Source organism: Falco punctatus, assembly GCF_963210335.1.
Source record: "Falco punctatus genome assembly, chromosome: 1".
In the NCBI taxonomy this organism is placed as follows: domain Eukaryota; kingdom Metazoa; phylum Chordata; class Aves; order Falconiformes; family Falconidae; genus Falco; species Falco punctatus.
In genome coordinates, this window is record NC_137580.1 from 60,190,219 (window position 1) to 60,215,870 (window position 25,652).

Here is a 25,652-nt window from a genome sequence, read left to right on the forward strand (position 1 = left end):
AATTTGAGGATGGACGAATTTTTTCTTCACTCAAGTAAGTTACATCAGTGTGAAAGTTCACAAAAGTTCACAAGTAGAACTAAATAGTAAATCATGAGAATGAAAGTTTTGAAATTTTCATAACTGAGTTGTTTAATCATAAAAGCAGAACTGATCAGCAAGTAGCAAATTTCAGCAGACCAAGTAATTTTAAAATTGGTATAAAAGGTATAAATATTCTTCAAACTTAAGAATACATGCTGCCTGAATTTAAAATTGACCATATGAAAGCAATTGTGTCAGAAATTGCTTGCTGTTATCTCCTGTGTTTTTTACGAGAATGATGCATGATTCACAGTACAGCTAACAATTAACAGAAAAATCTGGTGGAAGACATTCATCAGGTAAATCAGAATTGTAAAAAAGCCCCCCAAAATCAGATACATTAATATTCACTGTAAAATTTCAGGTCTTGATTCAAATATAAAAGAACATGGCTTGCCTTTTTTTTTTTTTTTTTCCTTTTTCTATGCACATCTGTGCATTATACTGAATTAATTTGCAGGAATTAGCATGTTTCATTGAGTATTAACTTCCCCACTTGGGCTCTTCCAAGCAAATCTAACTCCTCCTCTGACTAGCTTCCCATATCATAGTTAAGTGCCATCTCCCACATTTAATTTGAACACAGTAACTTGAACCACAATACCAATAATCTGAACTTTAATACTTTCAGACCTTTGTGATGGTATAGTTTACTATCAAAGTTCAGTTCAGTTACTTTAGGAACTCTTTGTCGATTTGAAGCTTTTCTACTTCAGCCTCAATATACTTCCTAAAGCTTCCAGCCAGGAAATACCATCTTATGATGAAAGATTGAAGGTTGCCACAGTTTCTGCTGCCTCGCATCTGTTTTTGTAGTATGACACAAAGTCATCAGCTGTTTAGGAAACTGCTCATAAATGTTAAACATTTCTAAATGTTTAGCATTTTAAATGGTTACTTCCAGCTCATCTCAGACTTCATTATAGGCTGACTTAAATCTCAAAGTTAATAGTACTGGTCCTTCAGCGTAGAACTTTCTATCAGATGACTATTCTATGTATGCACAGTATAGCAAAGAGCTTCAGCTCAACCTCTGCAGTAAGTACATGGTGACACTTCTAGTAAAAAAAAATCTGAAGCCTACAATAAAGCAAATGTATTAAAAAAAAAAAAACTAAAACACAAAAACAAACCTAAACAAACAAAAAACCTCAACCCACCCCCACAAAAACCCTTGAAAACCCACTCCAACACAAAAAATCTCCAGAAAAATGCTGGTATTACAGGAAAGAAGCCAGGTATAGTTTAAAATTCTCTGTGCACAGATTACTGTATGTTAAAGTTAAAAACATTTTCAAGACTATTTAAGCAAATTTGCTTTGTTTTTGAGTTTGTTATAAATTCCATTTAAGACAACAGTAATGCAATTGCTGAAAATTGTGAAGAAAACAAGTTCAACAACTTGGTAAAGGATGTATCTTTTGTTGGAGGGAGCTTCCAACATGGAATCAACTGGGACAGTAAAAGGAAGACTTCCTATAATCAGTGTTTATTCCTTACCCTATGTAAGTATTCTGCATTAGAGGATTCAGCATCCCTGTCTTTAATCATGAGCTTTTATATGTTGCTTAGCGTTGCTAGCACCTTCTAGAGAAACACCCTGTGTATGTAAATGACTCTCTGATATCTGTGTAACTGACTCATGCAGATGCTACTAAGAGATACATTTCTTCCACTATCTTGAAACTGCAATATATGCTGTTTTCTTTACCAGTAACAAATCAAGTATGTCTTTTATTAAACTGTGCTATTGTCAATAGCAGTACATAGCAAATAGGCCCCCAGGAAAGTTTTCTAAAGCAATACATTTTTTCTGGCAATACATTTTTCAAGCTTGTTACTCAGTTCTGGTTTGTCTTGGAATGGCTAAATGAATGAGAACTCATATCCTGACTGCACAAAATCCCCAACGTTTCTTATATCTTTTCTGTGTTTTCACCTGAATACGTTGATGTAGCTATCATCAGACCGAGCATGTTTTCTAATTCATACTAAAATCTCAAAAAAAGGAACGATAAGTCACAGACCAGACTAGATGCCAACGATGTTTTGCTTGAAAGAGCCAGACTGACGTACCATATCGGCAGAACAAGAAACAATCACAGAATCAACCAACAATACAACTGGTATCCAAGAGATTTGCAGAAGCCCTCTGTACAGATTACATGATCAAAGGTGTGATCTCTGTTAACATACACTTCCTCCCCCACTACTGAGATCATGGTTTACATGGGAACTGGGCTGTTACCACCTTTTAGCTGCCACATAGGTCTCACTGTTCCCAGTATCTGCTAGAACTTCAGCAATGCAATGAATATGTGCACTGAATATATAAAACATTTGTATTTCTATAACAGTAACCCACCCGACTGAGCCGGCTAAGTGAATAGTTAATATTGCCTAAAAAATAAATCCACTCATTTACCTGGTTTACAGATATCCAATATAAGCCAGATCCATACTCACTTACTAAACCAGAAAACAGATTTTAAACTAGTTTGCCTTCTCTTGTTGACATCTCTCAATCCAGTCAAGAAAACAACAGTGAAAAATTCAAGTTACAGGTAAACCCACCATTTTGGCACACTAGAATCCCACTGTGGGCACTGACAAGGATAATTCTCTAGCTACCAGTCACACCACATCAAAAACACAGACCAAAACTGTTGCAAAGAAACCAACCTATATAGCAAACCCCAAGTCTAAGTTACATACATAGCAACTTTCCTAAGCCTCTCTTCATGACTCTAAGCTGGTTGGTAGATGTTCATACACCAACAGCAGTAGCACAAACATCCTGCAGTACTAGTCTTTCAGTCCTTCAAGCTGTTTTTATACAGCCACAATCCATAGTTACTAACCTTTATTCAGAATTTAGTCAGAAACAAAATTGCTTTGATCACTTTAAAACACAATACATAATAAATGCAACTCCAAAATTGAGTTTGTGTAGCTAGATACATCATTTCTTCTGGAAATATGTTTATGGGTTTTGTCAAAATGTAGAGCAAAAATTACTTGTGACTGTTTATGTAGGAGTCCAGAAGACAGACAATTGCCCATCAATCAATTCCATATACTTTCTTCCTTGTTGAGGCAGAATTACAGATCATAGAGGAATCGATTATCTTGCCTCAACTCCTTTCCATCTTCACAAACAAAACACAACTATTTTCTTGCTTGTTGAGTTTTTGTTTTATATTTATATCAAAACACACTTGCCAGTATGTGTTCTAGAGAAACAAAAATGAAAAAAAAAAAATCATCATTGTTCCTGTCTAAGTATGATCAATACTACTTTCAAAGCTCTCTGCAGACAGATCTGAATGGTATCAGCTTCTATTTTAATGCTAAAAAAGGACAATATTTGATTTCTCATTACAGGCAAGTTGGCTGAAATCAAGCACCATCTCAGTAATATTACAATAATATTTCCAGTGACATTAATTCTCTGTATTGTTCAGGTAACATAAGCTTCACGTCTTTCTTAAAGTATACTTCAAAATTTTAAGCAACAGTTCTCATGTGAAGATGCTTACCTTTTAAAGACCTTAATTCTAATGTGAAAATTAAATGCTTTGCTACTTTTAAAACTGAAGTGGCAATCTCTGTTAAGCTCTACTGCTCTGAAATGCAATACATGACCCTAAGAATAATAAAAACCCTAGATAAATTATATAGAATTTACTAAAAGCACAGAAATACTTCATTTTTAAATTAATCAAAGGCATGTACTCAAACTATCATTTAAATAATTTGGAAAAGTTAATATCTAGTTCCTTTCATTGATAGTTAAAAAAACCACCCTTTCTTATTCAACTGCAATTCATACCTTTTCCAAAAGGCCTATGTAAATCTAAAGCAACAAAAAAGGTAACCCCAACTTGTACCACAACAGGTGAAAAAACCCATTACAATCACAGTTAAAGAAAACAACACCTCAAAATATAGAATCAGTTTTATTTTAATCCAGAGCATATTTTTTCAAAATTCAGTAGCTAGAGAGGTGCAGTAACTAGTTAGAAAGGACAGTGTGTGAAAAGAATATAAATTCTACTTTAGATGCCATTTATCCTGGAATTAGAGACATGGAGTAAATGAAAGTCTGTCTTCATAATTTAGAAAAGACCAGAAATAGAACTTTTACATCCACTTTTAGGATTCAGTAAATAAAACATTTATACAACTCTAAGACAGCACAAGACAAATGATTTTTCCCCTCTCACCTATGTATATTTGCCATAAGTTACAAAATGAAAACTTTAAGTATACATCCCTCTTTAGTATTCTAATAAGTTATCAATTTAAGCACTAACAATTGATAATGATACCTGGACCTTCAGAAGCATTAATATTTTGGGACCTAAATTTTATAGTTGTTTCTCATGTAAAATACATTAGCATGAAAATAGATTAGCTTTGAGAATAATTTATATGGGTAGTTTTCAACTGTTATTACTTATGTCAGAAAGCAGCTATTCAGAGTAGCTGTCACAAATAGCCATTACAGTGATTTTCTATTGTGAATGGTCTGACAAGTAGAGAAAAAAAAATACTGTACCCTAATAATTTCAAACTTTTGATCATAATGTCCATTTTAAATTTAGAAAAGAACTATCAAAATCATGAATTGAGACTTTTCCTGAAAATAAATCAATATTAACAGACTGCATCTTTAAAAAAATAAAATAGAATAAGAAAGAATCAAGACAACATTATGGAAGTTATTTCAGGCTTATGTTCAGGCTCAGGTCACACAGCAACAAAAAGGGTATGCCACAGCGTAGAAACTGAATGAGCTTCTTTCCATGCACAAAACAAAGACTAGGCCTGCATTTCCTTTACTATGTTTCTGCTGTAAGAAGAATATGCAGGTTCCCAGAAAACGATATTAAATAGGAAAAACGGAAAATTCCAAATTCTATATAGAAATCCATGGTAAAATACTGTCCTAGAGAACATTTAAAAAGACAGCCAGTTATTCTATTCACTTTATGCTTTTCAGGTGTTCATGATTTCCACAGATTTCTGCAGTCATTGTAAAGTTGAAAGGTTGGTTGGTTTTAAACTAACATTTAAGGACTGACAGTTTGTAAGACTAAAAGAAAATTCATTGTTTCCACTATGAGCATTTTCTTAGCCACTACCTACACTGCCAGACAAACTAGGATTGCAGTTTGAGGGTGATAATAATTATATGCAAGAGCAGACCTACAAATTAAGGTAAATACTTTATCATTCTTGTTAAAATCCTAGTACCATACATTGTTATAAACAAGCATTCTATGACCACCCTAAATTCTCTTGCAACAATAAGCAAAACAAAGATAACACTCTCTACCAAAATTAATTTCTGCAAAACCAGAGAAGTATGGATTTAGTGGCAAACCAACCAGAGATATTCAGCCTGGCATCCTGGATTGGGCAACTCTCAAGTGAAAAATACAACAGAAAAGAATCTCAGAAGGGCACAAGTGCTGAAGGATTCATGTACTCATCCACTCACTATCACATTTCTCTCTTCCCTTATTTTAAAGTAAAAAAGAACTCTTCTGTGTTTTTTAACATAATACAGAAGCATGTATTGACCAAATATTGTCTTGCAGGCTCATTTTTGGCATAAGCAGGAAGACAACAGTTGCACTGAGTCTTGTAAGGTTGTGAATGGCCATTCATACGTTATGCACAACAAAATTGTTCAGGCTTTTGACTTTTAAGGATGTATCATCCATTCTTTCCTACAATGAAGGTCACTCTCTCTCAAGTCTTAATTTCTCCAAGTTACTGTCTGTCTATCAAATCTATAGAAGTGTAATTGCAACTACAAAACATACCTAGAGAATACAGGATTAAGCATTTTTGTATGCCAAGTGATCAGCAACTGAATAGTGAACAACTGGAAATTATCCTTACTAAATATTCATGTTAGTACATAAGTGAATGGTGACATTTACTGTTTTCAAGTAGATGGATTTTTACAGTTATTTTGACATTAAATTCTGAAAAACAATTTACATGGAGTTTTGCTTACAAATGTGGTGTTCTATATTCTTATTCCACTCTGCATTGCCTGACAAACTCAGTTACAATCACAATATTCCTGATGTTATTTTATAAAAGGATGGATTTTGACTAATCTACTGTAAAACATATCTATGTAAATGTTTGAAAAAAAAAAAAAAAGAGCAAGCATGCTCTGACCCACTGGGTTAAAAATGCTCTAAGGATGTTGCAATTCTTGATGAGACTTAGGATAAATGGAAGTAGTACTACACACTTGAAAATACATAAAGTACATAAAATGAATTAAACATGTCTAAGCTACAGAAAATTAGCCAGCGATATATTTAATAAGTTAGCTTCATTACTAACCCTAATTTTTGTATGAATCATTTCACCTATTTCAACAGGTCATTAACACATAAGGCTTCTAAGGATAATTTATATATTTACACTGTAATGTATTTACTGGCCTGATAGAGAAAATTAATTCTCTTCATCCAAATATTTTTTTTTAATTACACTTTTTTACACCATTATAAAACAAGTGAAAAATTTGGCACATGATAGTATCAAGTTGTAGCTTTATATTAGCCAAGTAGAAATCATTGACAGAAATTTATTTCGTGCACATTTCATACATATTTAAGTTTACTTACAACCCAAATCCTTGAAATAGTTGGGATTTGCCTTCCCACATACTCATAAGTGGAAAAATCTGAACCATAACAAAAAAGATATCCTCCAGACACTCAGCTATAATTTTGCTCCAAAAGTGTACAATTAAAAAAAAAAAAAAAAAAAAAAAAAAAAAAAAAAAAAAAGAGTACAAAATAATGAGAAAAACCTTAATCTTATGCTTGAAGTTTTCCCAGTTTCCCTGCCGATATTTGGAAGGCTCTTTCAGACAGATAAGATAGAAGGATGACATAACAAACACATCATTTCTTCCACATCTTTTCCAGACTTTGGGTCCATATTTTTCTGTATCACCTGCAATTTCACAATCATATGAACCTTGCTGAAAAGCCCAGACACTGGGCTCAAATGAACTGGATAACATTTTTACTGCAAATTCTGAAATTTTGTTTTTAATTCCTAAATCTTCAAGGTTTTTTTTGTATTTGCTAAAAGTAACCAACCAACCACCACCAATGAAAAAGCAGCATGTTAAATGTCTAATTCTTGGCATTATATCTCTCCTGCATTTAACTCTCCCATATATTTTGATTTGTTCTTTTAGTATTAACAATTCATTTATAAAAATACATTTTTTCAATACTTCCAAACACAAGAGTTTCAGAAATTTTTGAGTACCACAATGAAGTATAAAAAAAACTGGAAAAAAAATCATATGGCTTAAGTCACAAAAAAGGAGAAACTGAGGATGTAAAAAAAAAAATTTTAAGCTTTCTTTCTAAATATTAAATAGAAGAAACTCCAAATATATTCCAGATTTTTACAAGTTATATGATTTAAATAAACTGGTTTTGGTGAGAGAGTACTGGTCAGGAAATCTTGCTCAATTTTCAAGCATTTTGCAATAATCTAATTACAAAGTGATAGCTAAATAAAGTAAAAACTTTGCTTAAAAAATTTATTAATTCTACCTCCTATGAAAAAAAAAAGAAAAAAGTTTAACTTTTAAAAAGTTTAAAAGTTTATTTTCTTGGAGACTACAAGTTTCTAAGGTGAAGAAAAAAATACAGGAAGACATATCTCAGAGAGATCAGTTTTAAAAAAATAAATTGCTTGGTAGTGTAGTTAAATGTGCATTTTAGATTTAGAAACAGTAACATTTAGGTATCATCACCTACTGCTAGCTTTATTTGAGCTGTAGAATCTGTGATTGTTTACATGAAAAGGCTATTAGAAGCATCCAGATTGGCACTAATGAGCAAAAAAGGAATAAGGTACGGTTATATAAATGAGCTTGAGGACACAAAACATGTTTTTTGGTTTTTTCTTTTTTCCTTTTAGAAAGTGCTTTTTTTGTATATCACTCCTGTTCATTGCTTCAGCACTGCTCATGCAAAGACTTGCACAGTTGGAGAGCTGGGTCTTTAATCTGACAAGACTATCAGTGTGAAAAATACTCCTTATTCTGTTTTGTGCTGTTACTCTACTATTTCAATAAAACTACTTGAAGCACCTGACAAACATCAGCTTTTTTGAATATACTGGCATTCTGAAAGCTTCACCCTTTCTGCAGCTCAGCTGAATATTAATGCAAGTTAATTGCTTAAGTACCTTTTAGAAATTTTAGATTATAGCCCTTAAGTTATTGCTTTTAATATTATTAAGAAGTCTTCCAGCAAAGTCTGTAACAATAAATAACATCTAATTGCAAAGTATTTTTAAAAGTCTAGCATGTATTTATGCAATTAAAAAATCATGCAAATATACAAAACTACTTTTGAATACATTTTCTGGATGCATTTGCGGTCCAGTTAATTGGACTTAGACAAAGGAGTTCTCTATATTCCAGAGGTTATCTGAATAATCTTACACATACCTTTACTTAAATCTTTTGATATTTCCATCCAGAAAATATTTACCTCCTTAATAAAATGATAGAAAACCTACTGAGAAACTGCTAGCTAGGATCTCCAGTGTTATTCACAGAATCAAACCTCCTTTCATCCAGATGAAAGATAACATTTTACAGTCACCCTATACCTGTTTCCAACAGAAACTGGCATAACAGAATTGGATAAATGTATGACAACTTAAAAAAATATAGAATTCTTTTATGCTGATTTTCAATGAATGGCAAAAAATTAATGACATTATCTAAACATAGATAAATAATGTATATGGTAGTCAGCAAATCTCGAATTGACAAAGCAGTTAAAAGATTATTTGGGGTTTTCATAGTCTTTTCATAGATTTCCATTAGGAATCCTCTGGTTAATGTAACTTTAGGAATAGAAACAAAATTTACATCATCTACTTTTTGCATTGACTTGCAATCTGCCTACAAAAAGTATACAAAAAAGCAAACTGCATTCATTGAAACTTTATTGTGGGAGAAAAACAGCAATTATGTCTATTAAATCATATAATTTAAAAAATTCCTTTCAAATTCTCATTCTGTCAAGTTTAGCAAAAATATACTTCCATATTACTACTATTGCAATGTAGGGTAGGGTGGGGGTAGAACACCCCCAACCCCTCCAAAACAAACTCCTTGTACATCCTCAACCCAAAATTATCAGGCTGTTTGGTATTTGTCATCTGTGTGACTAGTGTTGGTCCTTACTACAAAATTTAAAGGTGGTTCCATTCCCATAATGGATGAATAAAACCTCTAATTACAAATTAAGTTATGCTTCCATTTAGTACAGACCTGGAATAACACACTGACTGATGGTCAAGGTATGTCCCCCACACATACACCTCCATCACTTCTATGAAGAAAATATAGATCGCTTATGAGACTTAAATTCTATTTCAAATTTATGAGCCTATTTTCAGTTTCTGCCTTTGGTATTTCATAATATTTACAGGTTCCAATAATATATTTCACTCGATGCATTTTTTAAAAATGAAGGTATTTTTATTCATATTTTCTACATCTTAACCACTTTGCATCTACAGTAATTTCAATGTTGGGAAACTTATGGTCTTAGTCAACAACAAAAATATTGTATTTTTTTCTTTCTTTGTAAACAGGAACATACTTTATCAAATTAGCTATTTTCAGCCGCCTGAAGGGAGGTGTAACAAGATTTTAGTTCTCTGTTCCACAAAACCAGTAGGAATGGCAATAGGTGAAGCAGCACTATATTTTACCACTCCCAAACTTGTGACTAGCACTGACAAAGCACTTGCACTGGATGGCAATGTATCCAGCCATTACGGGACTGTAAAAAGTAGTTTTATATGTGAAATGTTGTATCTTGGAGTAAAGAAGGGAGAAAAAAAAAAAGAAAAAAAAAAACAACAAAAAATTCCAACCTGAACATATAGAAACATTTCCACTGATTTTTTTCCCCTTACCCAGAAAAAAGCAATTTCATACCTGTTCTGCTTTGTTCTACTTCATTATTTATATCTTCTTACCCATTGGAGCACCTTTTCTTCCCCACTGAGTCAGCCTTAATTTTCTAGCTACCCTTTAAGGCAAATGTGAGATTTTCAAAGCAGGAAGCAGCTTTCACTTCCACAGACCTCTCTTACGTGTGTTCCCAACCATCAATTACTTCTCCCTGCTTTTTACAAGACCAAACTATTTCTAGCCTAATCTTAGTGGTAGAAAATTGATGTCCATTATTATCTTGACTACAACTGACTGCAAGTACACTTAAAGCAGTACAAAACAAAATCTGTATATTCTGAAGAACTTGCAAACTGACAAGAAGCAAAAAGGCACAATGTACTGGGACATGCAAGATGAAATAAGGAAACTTTTGAATCTAGAACTAGGATTGGAATGAACCAAAAGAGCATCCTGTATGCCAGAAAAATAATTAAAAAACAAACAAACACCAAAAAAAACCCCTCAAACTGAATTTGAGGAATCAGTCTGATATTACTGGAACGTGAGGGTGGAAGACAATCTTAACAGTAAGAACAAGTAAACAGATTGATGATTTGATGAAACTAAATAGTATTTCACCTTGAATGCATGTATTGCATTATTAAATGAGACACAGCAGAAAGGGTGGAGGGCAGGGATATCTGTGGAATGATTAAAAAATAATTATTTACTATGAAGAAAAAGGTACCAGTCTGTTACTGCACAGTGGAAGGGACAACATAACACAGGTGAAATAATCATGGCTGTTAATGAGTCTGTTAAAACAATAAAAGACAAGATGGAATTTTTCTTAAACATTTTTTGAGGGAAGAGATGGGAGAAAGAACATTAAATGTAGCAGCAGGATTTAGAATTGTTTTGTCTGCAGGGCAGACACACATGGTGACATTCTAAATAGCTTTATTAATGTAGTTTCTTGTTGCTCTCCACGCTACTTATATGACTCCTACACTTTACCAAAAAAAAAAAAAAAAAAAAAAACCCAAAAAAACCAACCAAAAAAATATCCACCAAACAAACACAAAACCCACAAACCTCTGACATACACAGCATCTATTTCTGGGAGACACCACTTTCCCCAAAATTTACCTGAACAAGACATCAATATCCTACCAAAAGTTGCAGCAGCCAGTTACTATAGCCAAGCAGATGCTTTCCAAAGAGGTTTAAGAAATCTCAGTTGCAAGGAACACCTTTACTAATATGCATTAACACGAACAATTGAAGTTTGGTCATACTCAGTGCTTCTAAATTTAGTTATTTGAAACCAATTCAGTTAAACTAACTGCTTCTATTTAAAGATAAAGCTTCCATTTTTATAACTACTTGTCCTTTGAGGTAAATTCTCTCCTTGCCCCAATTTCATCCCTACAGAACCTGCAAAAGCTTTTGTTTTGTATTTTTCCTTTTTGAGGCTCTGAAGGTTTCATTTTTGTTTCGACAGTCAAAGGAAACTAGGAGTTCAATACTGCCTCAAAAAGCCTTTTGTCTCACTCCAATCTATCCACAAATCTCTAGCTATTACTCAAATTTTACCCTCCCTAAAACGATAATAAAATTATTTTGTCTATAAATTATTCTTCACAAGATCTTTGTCAACTTTTATTTTTCTTCTCTTATTTTTACCTGTATCTGTTCTCTAATCAGTACTTCCAATGGTTTTCATTCTTTACAACATTATTTATCTATTTATGGTTATCTTAAAAAAAAAAAAAAAAACACACAAAATTCTGCTTTGCTAACTATAACACTGATCTGCATTAGGCTTTATATTCAGTAGTAAGATTCTAAAGACTTACTTACTGTTACTGAATAATCGAGGACATTCCAGTACCTGCCTATTTTTTGAATAACTGGAAAATTAAATCATATAAAATTATTTTAACTCAAAAAAAAAGGAAATATTTCCTTTTTCTGCATACCTGGTAATGTCTAATTTCAAGCAATAAATTCCAATTCTTTCTAACAAACTGCAGAAAACCCCAAACACCTTCATTTTCTAATACTAAGCAAATTCAGACCCTTTAAAGAAGTTTTGTAAACTGAGTCTTTTTTACTACATACTCATTTCCTAGTATGAAGTGGTTATTCACATTTAGACTTGCATGCTTTATTCTGTGTGAACTTAAAAATTATCTTTAGACCATCATTTTAACTTTCACTATTTGATTTCTTCATGACACAATGAACACTGTTGAAAGATATATTTCATGTGTATGCTTCATCAAAAAAATGTCTAATAACAATACATTTGTCTCATTGTAGTTATGCTTACAGAAAAGGCCAATATATTCTATCTTTTTCTGGCACACTAAAGGTCTTTGGTAATGCTGATATAATTAAATTCCGGTTTATCAACTCTTTTATTCCTCCCCCAAGTACCTCCTCCTTCCCAGTGGAAGTAGTTTGCCCTGCAGAAATTTGTTATAATATTTAAATAAATTGTTAATAAGGGACTATTTACAGCTGCACCTACTATTACCTGTAGCATTAAACTGATCACTGTCACTTTTTCCTGAACCAGGTATTTTCTACATAAATGCAGAAAATTGAGTAAGAACTTTTTTAAGGGACTCAGGCTTAGTTGAAATCTTAAGTGTACTGAAATATGCATATTTCAGGTATCTCATTAAAAAAGTCTTAGTAAAGCCCTTTTGAACTAGAAGATGGATCACTGAAGGAGATTTCACAACACAGGAGGGAAAAAAAACCACCAAACCCTGTCTTTTGTCTTGCAGTATCAGCTCCTCTTTGCCTGTTTTCAGTCACTTTTAATAGGTTGTCAAAATTCTGGGTTTGGATAAGGAGGCAGTTTATTTCAGAAAATAAAATAGTAGTGATTTTATCTTACAGCTTCTGTGCATACCAGTCACAGAATAAACCTGTTTTTTACTCTAAAAATCAACACTATTATGTGGAATTATTCATTTCTTGGTAACCAGAGAGAGAGAGATTGAGATTATACCTCTCTAAACTGTAATTTTACAGTTCAACTCAATGATCTTAAGGATCTTCTCCAATCTAAATGATGCTATGTTTTAGAAATTCTAACTCCAGCCATACCCTAGTCAGTGGCATACTCCTTTTTCACTGCCATGCTATCATGATTTCACTAAGTTTCTTTTTCTACTGCTATACAGATTTTTAACTACAGTATGACAAACAGCCATATGAGCAACCACTGGTCTTGGTTGACATTTTGCTACCAAAGATCCATTTTCAAAAAGCAATTTGATGAGGATCTCACCCACTTCAAGAAAGCAGTACCAATCAGTTTCTTCACCTAGCTTTCTCATCAGTTATTACTTTGTCTTTTCACTATACAGCTCAGGATGAGTTGAGATGTCTCCCTGATCAGTTATTTGAAATACAGATATTCATATACAAGACAAGCTTTTTAAATGAAGATTACAACTATGGCCCTAAAAATAGGGCATCCCATCTTTACTATCTCTCTATCACAAATTACCAGATAATGCAACATACAATTTTCAAAAAACTCCTAAAATAAAAATTTGTTACATCTTTCCTAGATGCTATTCTTTGTAAAAGAATGAACCGATAAATTTTATATATAAAGAGCTTCTAAGAACACATTTCAAAATAAATCAAGTATTTGATTTTTCACTGCTGATTAGAAATCAGAAATCTGATCATTTATTCCCAAACATTTAGAAATCAACAATGTTAAAAAAAACGCAACACTTTATGTCCAACATTTTAGAAGCTTTAAAATTTACAGAATGTTTGTGTCCAAAATGTTTGGACAGGAGATTGGGAGTTCAGAGGGTAGTTTGGACTGGAGCACAGATTTAGGCCCAAACTCAAAATACAACGTAGCCTTTCTCTAATATAGAGAAATAACACTTGGTATACCTGTTTTAAAACTATCTTTTCAGTTTTAATCTAACCAAGAAGCTTTGATTAAACTTCATGTTTATATTACTTAGCTCTCCACTCTAGAGCTCAGCATGGAAGTATAAAAGTGCCGTGATCTTTAGAATACATGCTGTTTAATAAGCCATATTTAATTAATTCTTTAACTGCAGAGAGAATGTTAATGTGGTGAGCCTTGAACTACAATGTTTCTTAAAATTAATTGTAAATAGTGTAGTTTTCAGTTCAGAAAAAAATCTCTTTTATCCTGGCCACAGAAATCCCAAAGTAAGTTTACCGTACATGATTACAGAACCAGCATAACAGAAGATGACCTCACACACTGATACTAAGAAAATATAAGAAATAAATCAACACTTGGTTCATGGGCCAAAAAGCAGGATGACTCAGTTGCCTGATTCTATTTCATGTATTTTGCAAAACTGCAAATACTACATTTGATTGGTATTTATGTTCTTCATATATCTATTCCCCTTTCTTTAGTTACCACTTTAATTCATTTTAATTAAGTCAGCTACCTGAGATAAGCCTACTAACAGTACCAGTTATTTTACATTTCCTTCTTTTTTTGTCGTATTTATAGTCATTGCTGATGAATAGCACGTTTCACCTATTGAGCAAACTACTTTTGCTTCATGGTCAACAGAAGAATTAGGAAGTTCAGACAAAGAGGACCCAAGGAAAGATGCATCACTTGCTTCTTGTAATGAGCATGCCACCTGAAAATACTTCAGGATACAAACTATTTCAAATACAATGTCAGGTAATTTACAAGACATGACCAAGGTGGCTGATGGTAAATATAAACTTTTCTGAAATAGCATCTGGTTTTTTGTATGTTCTGACATTAAATCAATATAAATATTATAGAATACTATAAATATGTGAGAGATGATCAAAAAGAAGCTTAAGAAAGCAAGGACATTCTGTTAAGACTGGGTTTTGTATTTCATTTTGGCATTTTCAATTCCTTATATACGAATAATTCTCTATAAAAATATTTTAAAAAACACAAATGAGAAAAAATATAGATTATATTAAAAACCCAGGCATATTGCTAACGGAAATTATAATATTTTCTTACAGAAAAGGACTCTAACAAAAATAAATAGTTTACAGATTATGATTCTAATGGTGATCATGTATGCATTACGTAAATAAAAGAAAGCAATTTTCAGTGAGAAAAAAATGCTAACAATGAGAATACCAAAAATAATAAATAAAAAAGTAAAACCTTATACACAAAGTGCTGTTAAACTAAAGAGAAAAGCGGCTTGGAAAAGGGCACAGTTCTAATTCCTTCTTAACTTTTAGTCATAGTGTATTGGGCCTGGCTGAGCCCACAGCAGCCCTCCCAGTGCTGTGCTGGTGTTGGTAGCTGGGAAGGTGGTGATAACACACCGGTGGTTTGGCTGCTGCTGAGCAGCGCTCGCACAGCATCAGGGCTGGCTCTCCAGCCTCCCCACCAGCACCACCAGTAGGCTGGGGGTGGGCAAGACCTTGGGAAAGGAGGCATACCCAGGACAACTGACCCAAATTGACCAAAGGGATATTCTATACCATATGACATCTGTTCAGATACAAAAGCTAAGAGAAAGGAGGAGGAGGAGGAAGGGGGGGCATTCGTTATTTATGAGATTTGTTTTCCAGAGCAACCACTATGCGTACTGAAGCCCTGCTTCTGAAGTGGCCGAACATCACCTGCTGATGGGAAGCAAAGAATAACATCTTTTGTTTTCCTTTGCTTCCACATGCATGACTTATGCTATTGTTTCATTGAACTGCCTTTATCTCGACCCACAAGTTTTTAAACTTATTTTCTCCCCTCTTTGTTGTGCTGAGGAGGGGAGTGATAGAGCGGCTTGGTGGGCACCTGGCATCCAGCCAACCCACCACACATAGGCACCTCAAATAACCTTTGCACTCAAAGCATAAGCAACCTTTTTGATAGAAAGGGCTTCTATGTATATGGCGAAGGTTCATCTGCACAAGTTTAACTTAATAGTGAAAACTGTCAACATGTGTTACATTTAATCTAGGTTGCTTCCTAACTGATGGATGTTTTATCCAAGTCCACTGACATCTGAGGATGGCTAATACTTGCAAGCCATTTTAAATTTATAAATGTATTTATAAAACAAATTTATAAATATAAATATTTATAAAATAATTTTAAGTTTCCAGTAAACTATGTCATATTCAAAGCAGTGGCATGAACCCAGGAAATCCTTCTATGAAGCTTATTAATGTTTCCACTCCTTTACCAATATTCCATGCAGATCAAAAGTAAGTATTTCTTCAAATAACCTGCATACTGAAAACTTTGAGTATGTTTTACAATCACTTCAACAAATGCTATTAAGGGTACTAAATATGACAGCGAAACTGATCATGTTGTTGTAGAATTGCCTGTTATTGTAAAAACATGAAAAATGCAAATGTAAATACAAAAAAAGAGCTTAGTAGTCTACTAAAAAAAGTAACGTTGTGCAGTAGCAGGTTGGGTCAATTCTAGTCAAAGCTAGGGACAATCTCTTCTAAATTATCTTCTGACAAGATAATCTCAGCAAACAAAATGAAAATAAATTATTGGAAACAAATAGTCTTGTATAACAAGATCAGAAACTTTACGAGACTGAGAAAGAAAATGCATATATAGAATTTAAGTCAGATTTTCCTCAGTTTCCACTCCTCCAACAGTATCGCCAGTAATAAACACTTTTGGAGACATTACTTTTCTAGAAATTAGTCACAAAGGAGCCACTATTTCCATTTCAGTGCGGCCAGGATTTCCTTTGGGAAGTTTTCCTCCAAGGAACTCTGTTCACAAGTCCTCTGTGCTATCAATTCATGGAATATGGTATTTCACAGTCTACTGGTAACTATTCTAATCTGCAGATAATTCATAGTAGTGCCATATCATGAAAATATATTTGTTTTTCTAGCTTATTTGGAGGCAAGGGAATACCTTAGATTTGGTTCTCTTACTCTTTTCAGCAGTGCTGTGTAGACATACTATGCCTCATCTGCAACAACCACTGTCAGCTCTCCCCTTGTGATACACCTAAAGGTAATTCTCTTCATGTTCCACTGTCCCCTCTAAGCTCGACTTTCTCTGCCATCTCCAACCACCAATTGCCACATAAATCCTGTTTAAAATTAGTTTGTGAAAATTTTATTGGTAATTTACAATTTCAGACTGAAAGAAGAGTAAACACATAGATTACTAAACAATCACAACTGAAATTTTCATTAGAATGCAAGTAAAGGCAAGTCAAAAAGCACTGAGACTCACTTTTGAAAGAAAAAGGAAGAGAAATTTAAAAGCCTTTCATTTTAGTTATGTGTTTCCTTTGCCTTCAATCCAACCCCAGTATAGAGATCCAAAATCCTAGCAGAAGAGATTTTGCCTTTTCATAAGTTAAAGATGAAACAATCTATTACGGATATCCTTTTCTTTTTTTAACTTTTGTAACTTCTTAACAGGTAGTTATCTCAGACAGCATGCGTCTGTCACCATCACATTGTGACTGGATTAGACTATAGATAAATCTATAGCTGCTAGCATTCTCTCTGTGCCATCAAATAGCTCGGATCAAAACAACGTGCACAACTATTTTTGTCTTGCTTCTTGGGTAAGCTTATATTTTGGGATACCATAACTAGGCTCCTTTTTATGCATGAACTAACTAAAAAAAGCCATATGCACACATTGTAGCAGCGTCCTATAACACAGTCAGCTTTTCTCCTTACTTACATCTCTAAATATACTTAAAGTAAGTTCATCCCATTGATCTTTTCCAGTTCTATTTTTTCCATTCAGAGATAGGCTACATGTCATCAAGATGTGTTATTCTGCAGAGAAAACAGAATCTTACTTTTGTATATAACCATTACACAGAAAAAGACCTCTAACTTACATTTTATCTAAAAATTGTGCCTTCTATTCAATAGAAAGTATTTTTACATCTATTGATACTCATGCCAGATAAAACCCCCATAATTACGCTTTCAGATAGAAGAAGTTTCATGCCATCTGCCAGTGTATCTGTTGGGAAAAAGATGCCTTCATATAACATCAGATCTGCTGAATTTTATATTCATCCTCTTCAGATCAGCCCTCTTTGTGATACTGCCAAAGTCACAAATGAGGATTCATTTTACTCTCTTTAGTGCTGCTAAAGAGCACTAACCATACTGACAACTCCACCCACAAGCGAAAGCAGGATTAATTGTCACTTGATCTCATGCTGCAGTCAAGTTTTGTATTTCAAGAGTTCTCAACATACATTTTTGGATTACTGCAAGTATTCAACCAGGACGCAGGTACCCTATTTACTCCCATTACTGAACAAAAGCTATTTTGCACATTTTAACAACATTGACTAGACAAAATTTGAATTTTATTTTAGCTTCTTTCCTGCCTTGTTTATTAGTCTTTTGGGCTCATCAGGATGTGAAATATTATAGTAATATCTGGTAAAGCTTGACACTCAATTCCATTACGTTCTCAAATAATGAATGCTTTCAGGTAAGTACACAGATGTAGATCAGCTTTCTCAACATAGAAAGAGACAGCAAGAAAGGGAGGTTGGCTCCACAATAAAAAAAATAAATCTTTACTTTCGATATAATACATCGTATTTTATCGACTTTCTATGCCAAATGTTGGAAGTACCACTCTTCAATTAATATGGAAAAGATTAATTTCACTAGTAATGCCACTGCATCATTCTCCAAGGTAAAGGTTATATTTTGACATGTGTCTTTCTGCTGATACATGGATCAACAAGACAGCAGCACAAAACCAAATAATTATTGCAATATTTCTTCTGGTATCCCAGGTCCCGATGGAAGCTCACTTGCAATGGAAGGAAATGGAGGGAAGGGGGGAGGCAGCAGGAGAGGCACGACCAACCTGAAAATGTGCTTATATACATTTTGGTGAAAAACAAGCCTGTATTCCCTAGTGACAGTCCATCACTGGAATTTTGTAAGACTATGGCCTGCTAATTAAGTTTTCCTATTCCTGAAGCAATCTCAGAGGAAATCCTGAAATACATTGATTGGACTGTAAGTTTGATACATATTTGGGCTGTCATTATTGAAGTTATGCCACATTTCACAGTCCTTCCCTTTGATTAGTGACTTCCGAAAAAAAATCATGTTAAATGCTACTCACATCGTACTCACTTTTTAAATCCACAACATACACCTTTTACTTACTTTCTCTGCTTAATCTAATAAACTTTTAAAATGGGTGTGTTAATTAGAAGATAATTAAATAGCAAAGCTGGAAACTTCAAAGATGCACAAAAAGATTGCTTTATTAATAATAAAAAGATTCTCAGCTGGTTGAAGGGACTAGGAATACCAAGTTAAGGCAAAATGAATACTGCTTGATGAGCTGCACATCACTGCCCTCAGCTCAAGCAATGAAAATGCATGTTACTCACATCTTAAATAATGAGGATGCAAATAAAAGCCTGCTTTGCATTTACAGTGTGCAGCGCAATACCTGTGATATCATCAATGTGCCTCTTTGAAAATGTGAAGGTTTTTTCATTGCTGCTTTTATTTGGTTGTACACATTACGATAATCAGGATATTTTCTAATGTTTTCATGTAAAGGCATTTATTTCTCTGTATCCCCAGTTACTCATTAATTCAGTGTTCATATGCGAAGTACTAGAGACAATCTTCTCAAATAACCCAGACCTGCCATCTAAAATGAGGAAGCAAGTATCTGTATTCCATAAAGTGAGGCTTACAGAGCTACTTTTAACATGGCATTTTATAAGGAAGAAGTGACAAAGTTGAATGACCACCTGATGTCTGTTCAAACTAAAAAAATAAAATAAAAAAAATATCCAGATTTCTTTGGTTCACTGCATGTATCTTCCACAGTAGTGTGTATTAAACAGGACCTATGTAAAATGTCTATTCAGATGACATTGAATAATCACCATGCCTTCTGAGGCCAAATGCATATGGGAGAGCATATTTAAAATGCAGACACATGGATAAATAAAGTAATATCCTTTAAATACTTTAGATCATAGTGAATAAAAAACAGACCCTTTGTCATGTTTAAAGTAACAAAAGTAAATCTGGAAACACTGGAAACATCAGACGGGAAAGGGAAAGAGTGTTAAGAACATATTAATTTTGACCTCATTCAATAATTGATCCATATTGGCTTACACATGGAGCTTGACACCCCATAACTGAAACGGCAGCAATGACACCTGCTGTCTTTCTTATCTCCTATTTGCCAAATTGTAACTGTGTGAATTCTCATCTATCTATGTAGAATTACATAATCCCAAGACTGTGTTCTTTGGCTTTCTCTATGGATCCCTACTCAGTTTAGGTTTTACCTGTTGCTTCTTTGATTTTTCAACCTAGTATCAGGGAAAATTTGTGTGGTTTATATAAAATATATAGGTACAGGTTTGGGGTTTGATATTTAAAATGCATTTTAAGAATTCCAACTATTACCTGAACACTGTTACCTATTCTACTGTCATAGCACTTAGAAATCCTAGTCAGAGCATACAGGTTGGCTGTAGTAGGTGCAGAAGGAGCAAGACAAATACAGGCTCAAATATGGTTTCTCTGTGTAAGCATACACCCTGCAAAGAACTTAAGACAGAACCTTGAGGAAACAAGCCCCAAAATAAACATTTATGTGTTTTTATTCAGATATCATATCCATAGTCAATAAGCTTTTGTTGTTTTGAAGACCAAACAGATTCTGTATTCTTCATTAGTCACTCTTCTTGACAGATATTTTGTGGCTATCTTCATTTGGCATTCTTACTTGCCATTCTGAATTGATTTGGAGTGAAATATACTGCTGTAGGCTTTGGTGAAAACTGAACTTATGTTTTTATAGGCTGAGTCCCAGCTGTTGGGTAAATGATATTCAAAATTATCTTCCATCATGTTCTAGGCCAAATTTAATTTCTAATGTAAGCAAGCAACACTCCAGCACTTCCACTGCAGTTGTAACTCATCAGAATAGAGGATGAAATTCAACCTTCAGAGTTCACTTCCAAGCACGTTAACAGTCCATATTTTCAGTACAAATACTAAAAAAAAAAATTACAATTTACCATGGAACCCAATGAAGACAGAAGTGCTGACAGGTTTCTTAGCACATTCTGCTTGCTTTCTGCAGGCGTAGGAAATTTGCTCCATGGATAAAAATCAGTCTTTCCAAAGTATAAACAGAAAAAAAACACCAAAAAACCCCAAACTCAACACCAAATTAAAAAAAAAAAAAAAAAAAAGGACATATAAACAAAGTCTTCCAATGTCTCTTGTAACACCAGGGCATCTCTGATGAATGTTATGAATAGTTATATATTAACAGTTGGCACTACGAGCCACTATTTCAGAGACTAGCACTTTACACAGGTCAAGGTAACAAGAGAATTCCCTTCATTTTGTGACAGTGTATTATATATAGTCCCCTAATGGAAATAAGCATTATTATTATCTTACCTGCAATCCCAATGTATATACCATACATGTATTCTACTACCAGAATTTTCCCTCATTAATAAGAATGTGGGTTAAACTGCCCTTCCACCTTCACTGCCAGCAAACTTCAGCAGGGCAATGGCAGGGGCGCCTCAGCTACTGGCTTATTAGCATCCCTTGAGAGTAAGCTACTGGAAGAAAAGCGAAGGTAACCTATGTCTCTTGCATCAACTGTCTCATTTTTTCCTGCTATCATTGTAAGATAGTAACCTGTTAAGTGCCAACACACGTTTATTTTCTCATAATTACCTATTGGTACAAGGTTTCCTTTAAAATTGTGTTTCTGCTACCCCATAAACAAACCTCATTCAAACAGACTGAGTCTCAGTTTTCTTGAGTCATCTATTTGAAGAAAAGGAACACAAAACCTCCTCATTTTTCTTTGATGCACTTACTAGATTATGAGTCATAAATGAAAGACTTGGGCTTTGTTTAGTTTTTGGGGTGTTTTTTTTTTCTCCTCACTTGCTATAAATTCATGGCTTTCATCACACTTTACAGAGTTGTGTGTTCTTCCCTAGTGCTTTTGTTCAAAACAAACAGACCAACCAGGAATGAGTAATGCCATAAGAATGAATCAGAATGAAACTTCCAAGGACGGAATCAAAAGCCTCGTGACTAGACCAAATAAGAAGTAAAGCACATAGAAAAAATTACTTCACTAATATCATATGACTCTTTAAAGGCTTGGGGGGGGGGGGGGGGGGGGGGGGGGGGGGAAGAGAGAGAGAGAAAAAAAAAAAGGCAAGTCTGAAACACTGGTTCTAGTAAAATCTTATACTTCTTAAACTCCTACCACACATGACAGTGGTTTATTAATATATCTGGTGGTGGATTTTTGAGTACAAAAGCTGAGAAAATGAATGGTTGATAATGAAAAGAAGGCTAGATCTAAAAATCTCACTCTAACGTGCTTTTGAAAGTGAGAATCCCCCAAGTACTGAATAAATAGAATATTTCAGTTGGAAGGGACCTACCTCAATCATCTAGTTCAACTGCCTGACTACTTCAGGGCTGTCCAAAAGTTAAAGCATTTCATTAAGAGCATTGTCCAAATGTGTCTTAAACACTGACAGGCTTGGAGCATTAACCACATCTCAGGAAGCCTGTTCCAGTGTTTGACCACCCTCCCCATAATGAAATGCTTCCAAATGTCAAGGCTGAACCTCCCCTGAAATTAAATCTGAAATCGAAAAGTATCTCAGACTATATCAAAATCCCATTAATATAATTAAGCAAAAGCCTCTATTAGGAGAATATTTTATATTAACTATGAGGAAAAAAAGGTCAATCTACTTGACCACAAACAGTCTTTGAAGGATTAATTTTCTATCAGTCACCACCCTTTGAAATGCAGTTAAAGAGAAAAATTATTATTTACTTGTATTCTGAACTCTGTAACAGGGATAGAGGCCTTGATTTCCCCCAGGGGACATTCTAATATTTCTGAATGATCTACCATTTGAGAAACTAGAGGTTTAATCTACTGATTGAAACATTAGCTGCTCCCCATAGCAGTCATGTATACCATTAGGAATTATTATTACAAATTAGCTAGAATAAGTTATTATTGTATAAAGACATTCATGTTAGTACAGACTTCAACTGATCACTTAGCCACACTTGTCACGTTACAGAACTGTGTAAGAGTAACTGTTTCTTGAAAGGAGATGGCAGAGCAATGGTCTGAACTGTATTTAGCAGTTCACGTTATGGAATAGTATCAATGAAGCACCTGGTTTTCATCTACTGACATTTTCTTCAACATAAAACTGAAAAAAATGCCTGTGATGTTAAAAACTGACACCGATGACACTGGGGACTTTCAGAAACATGACAAGACAGACAATATGACATCAATCTGAGACCTGGGAAAGCATTATTACTTCATGAAAATGATGCTCTGCCTCTTTGCAACCAAAAAGATAAAAGAGGAATGATTGCACAAGCAGGAAGCATGAGGAGAGTATGTCCGTCACCCCAAAAGAACATCTACCACCAGCCTACAATACACAAATCATAGAAGTAGGAAAAGCAAATAACTGTCAGTTGCTCTATTTTTAGATCTCATATCAGAAAAAGTAGACTGCAGACAGAACAGCATTGCAAGTGGCAAGAAATTATATCTGAACTATTGGAATTGTTAACGTATGACAAAAACACCCAACCAAATCAAACCAAAACCACCCAAAGAGCAGCCGCTCTTAGGACTTCAGCTCATACAGGGCATTTATTACATCTAAGACAGCAGTCTCTGTTTTATTTTCCTTTCTTTTCTGCACAGAATCCCTGCAATGACATCTGATACTTTTTCAGGACACCCACCTCTCTTTGCCTGGTGCCGTCCTACAGAACAGCCATAGCTGGTCAGTATATTTAGCTGTTGTGCTTGGCATAGCTAGATCACTATGGATTGTGTTGCTGGGAAAGTGTGCTATTAGAAGACACATTCAGAGTATTATTACAAGGTATCACAGGTCCTTCCTGTCAGGTTTCCAATATACATGAGAGCACAGCGTAATGAACACAAAAGCTGTTATTAAATAACAGGACCACTTAAAGAGCATATGGGATGGGTATGTCACATGCTGCTAGGTGTGCAAAAACTTTAATTATGGGCATATGCTTAACACACTCTGATGTTTTTATTTGTGGTTTGCCTTTTTTTTTTTTTTAATTAAAAAAAGATGTTTTCTTCCTCCTAAGAAATCTAACTGATAGGAAATATTAAAGTGATCCCCCACCCCTCTTATACATTGAGTCTTGCTAGGTTGCTGGTAAAGCCCTTGCTCTGTCCTGGATCTGCCTTTTAAAACACTTCTCAAGAGTGAAGAACCTTATCTTGTGATGTACGAAACCAAGGGTCAAGCTCTTTGTTTTAGGAGAAAATTGCTAAAGTATTCATTCAAGAAAAGCAGGTGTAATTCCCTTCTATGCTGAAGCAGGATCCAAGCCTTCCAAGCAATAGTCTTGAGCTCAGACCACAACTGGCTTGGAAAAAGTGCATTCCTAACCTCTCTTCAGGAAGAAAAGAAAAAAAAAAAAAAAATCACACGTGTAGACACACAGACAAAATTGACAGCATTGGAGGCAGCAAAGACATCCACCTCTGTCAGCAGAATAAAGTGGAGAAGGAAATGGAATTGTAGAAATGCTGAAAGCCTGCTACCTACTTCTCCTTCACTTATGAAATGTAATCTTCAAAATGAGAGTGAAGAGCACACTCTTTGACCTGAAAAGCTTAAAGCATATTTGTGAAGACGACATCTCCTGGCCTTGTGGTCACTCATCTCCAACTGCTCAAAACCCTCACTAATTTAAATAAATGAATGTATGATGTGTAAAAAAAGAAAAAAAAAACACACACACACACAAAAAAGACAAAAATAATCACTTATTATTTCTTCAGGAACCTTCCATATCACGACAGATGAGGGGGAAAAAAAAAGAAAAAAAAGACTCAAATGTATAGTTCTAACTTTCCATTTAATTACTTCAGAGCACATTACTACCAAATTTGCCACGGAAACCTCCATTTTTCTGTAATGAAAAACTATAGAACTAGATAACTGACTGTTACCTTTCTGACTTTTGAGTATTATGAAGCAAAACCAATAGAAATGTTTCTCTGGACAACCTATTGCTGGATATTGCAGCCATTTTTAAGTGTTTGGCCACTGATTTAGCATTTAACATTAAAAAAAAAAAGTCATGGTGTTCTACTGTTGTCCTGATAGGGGACAATTCCCATATTTCTTTTTAAAGGAGTGTAAAATGAACTATGGTAACTAACATGGTTTCCCGTTTCATAAGCTGAAAAATATTATTGCCTATTCAGAGATATACAGGCAGAATTCAATAGAAACCAATTGTAGCAATTTAGATGCAATTCCCATCTTTCTTTTCTCATCCGCACAACTTTACCATACTTAATAAAACAGGTCTTGAATTTGAATGCACAGCATAAATTAGTCCTACTTCTGAGCATCTATTCAATCTCTTTGCTCAAAAGAAACTATTGTAATTTTAGCTTCATTGTCAAGTAGTTTAACTCTAAATTTGCCAGTTGGAACTTTCCTTG

The 25,652-nt window shown here is 34.2% G+C and overlaps 1 protein-coding gene across 1 annotated transcript in view; it reads right to left on the reverse strand.

Moving 5' to 3' along the window:
• The window catches only part of SGCZ (sarcoglycan zeta), a 551,451-nt gene that overhangs the window by 314,631 nt on the left and 211,168 nt on the right, over nucleotides 1–25,652 (reverse strand). The window lies entirely within an intron of this gene.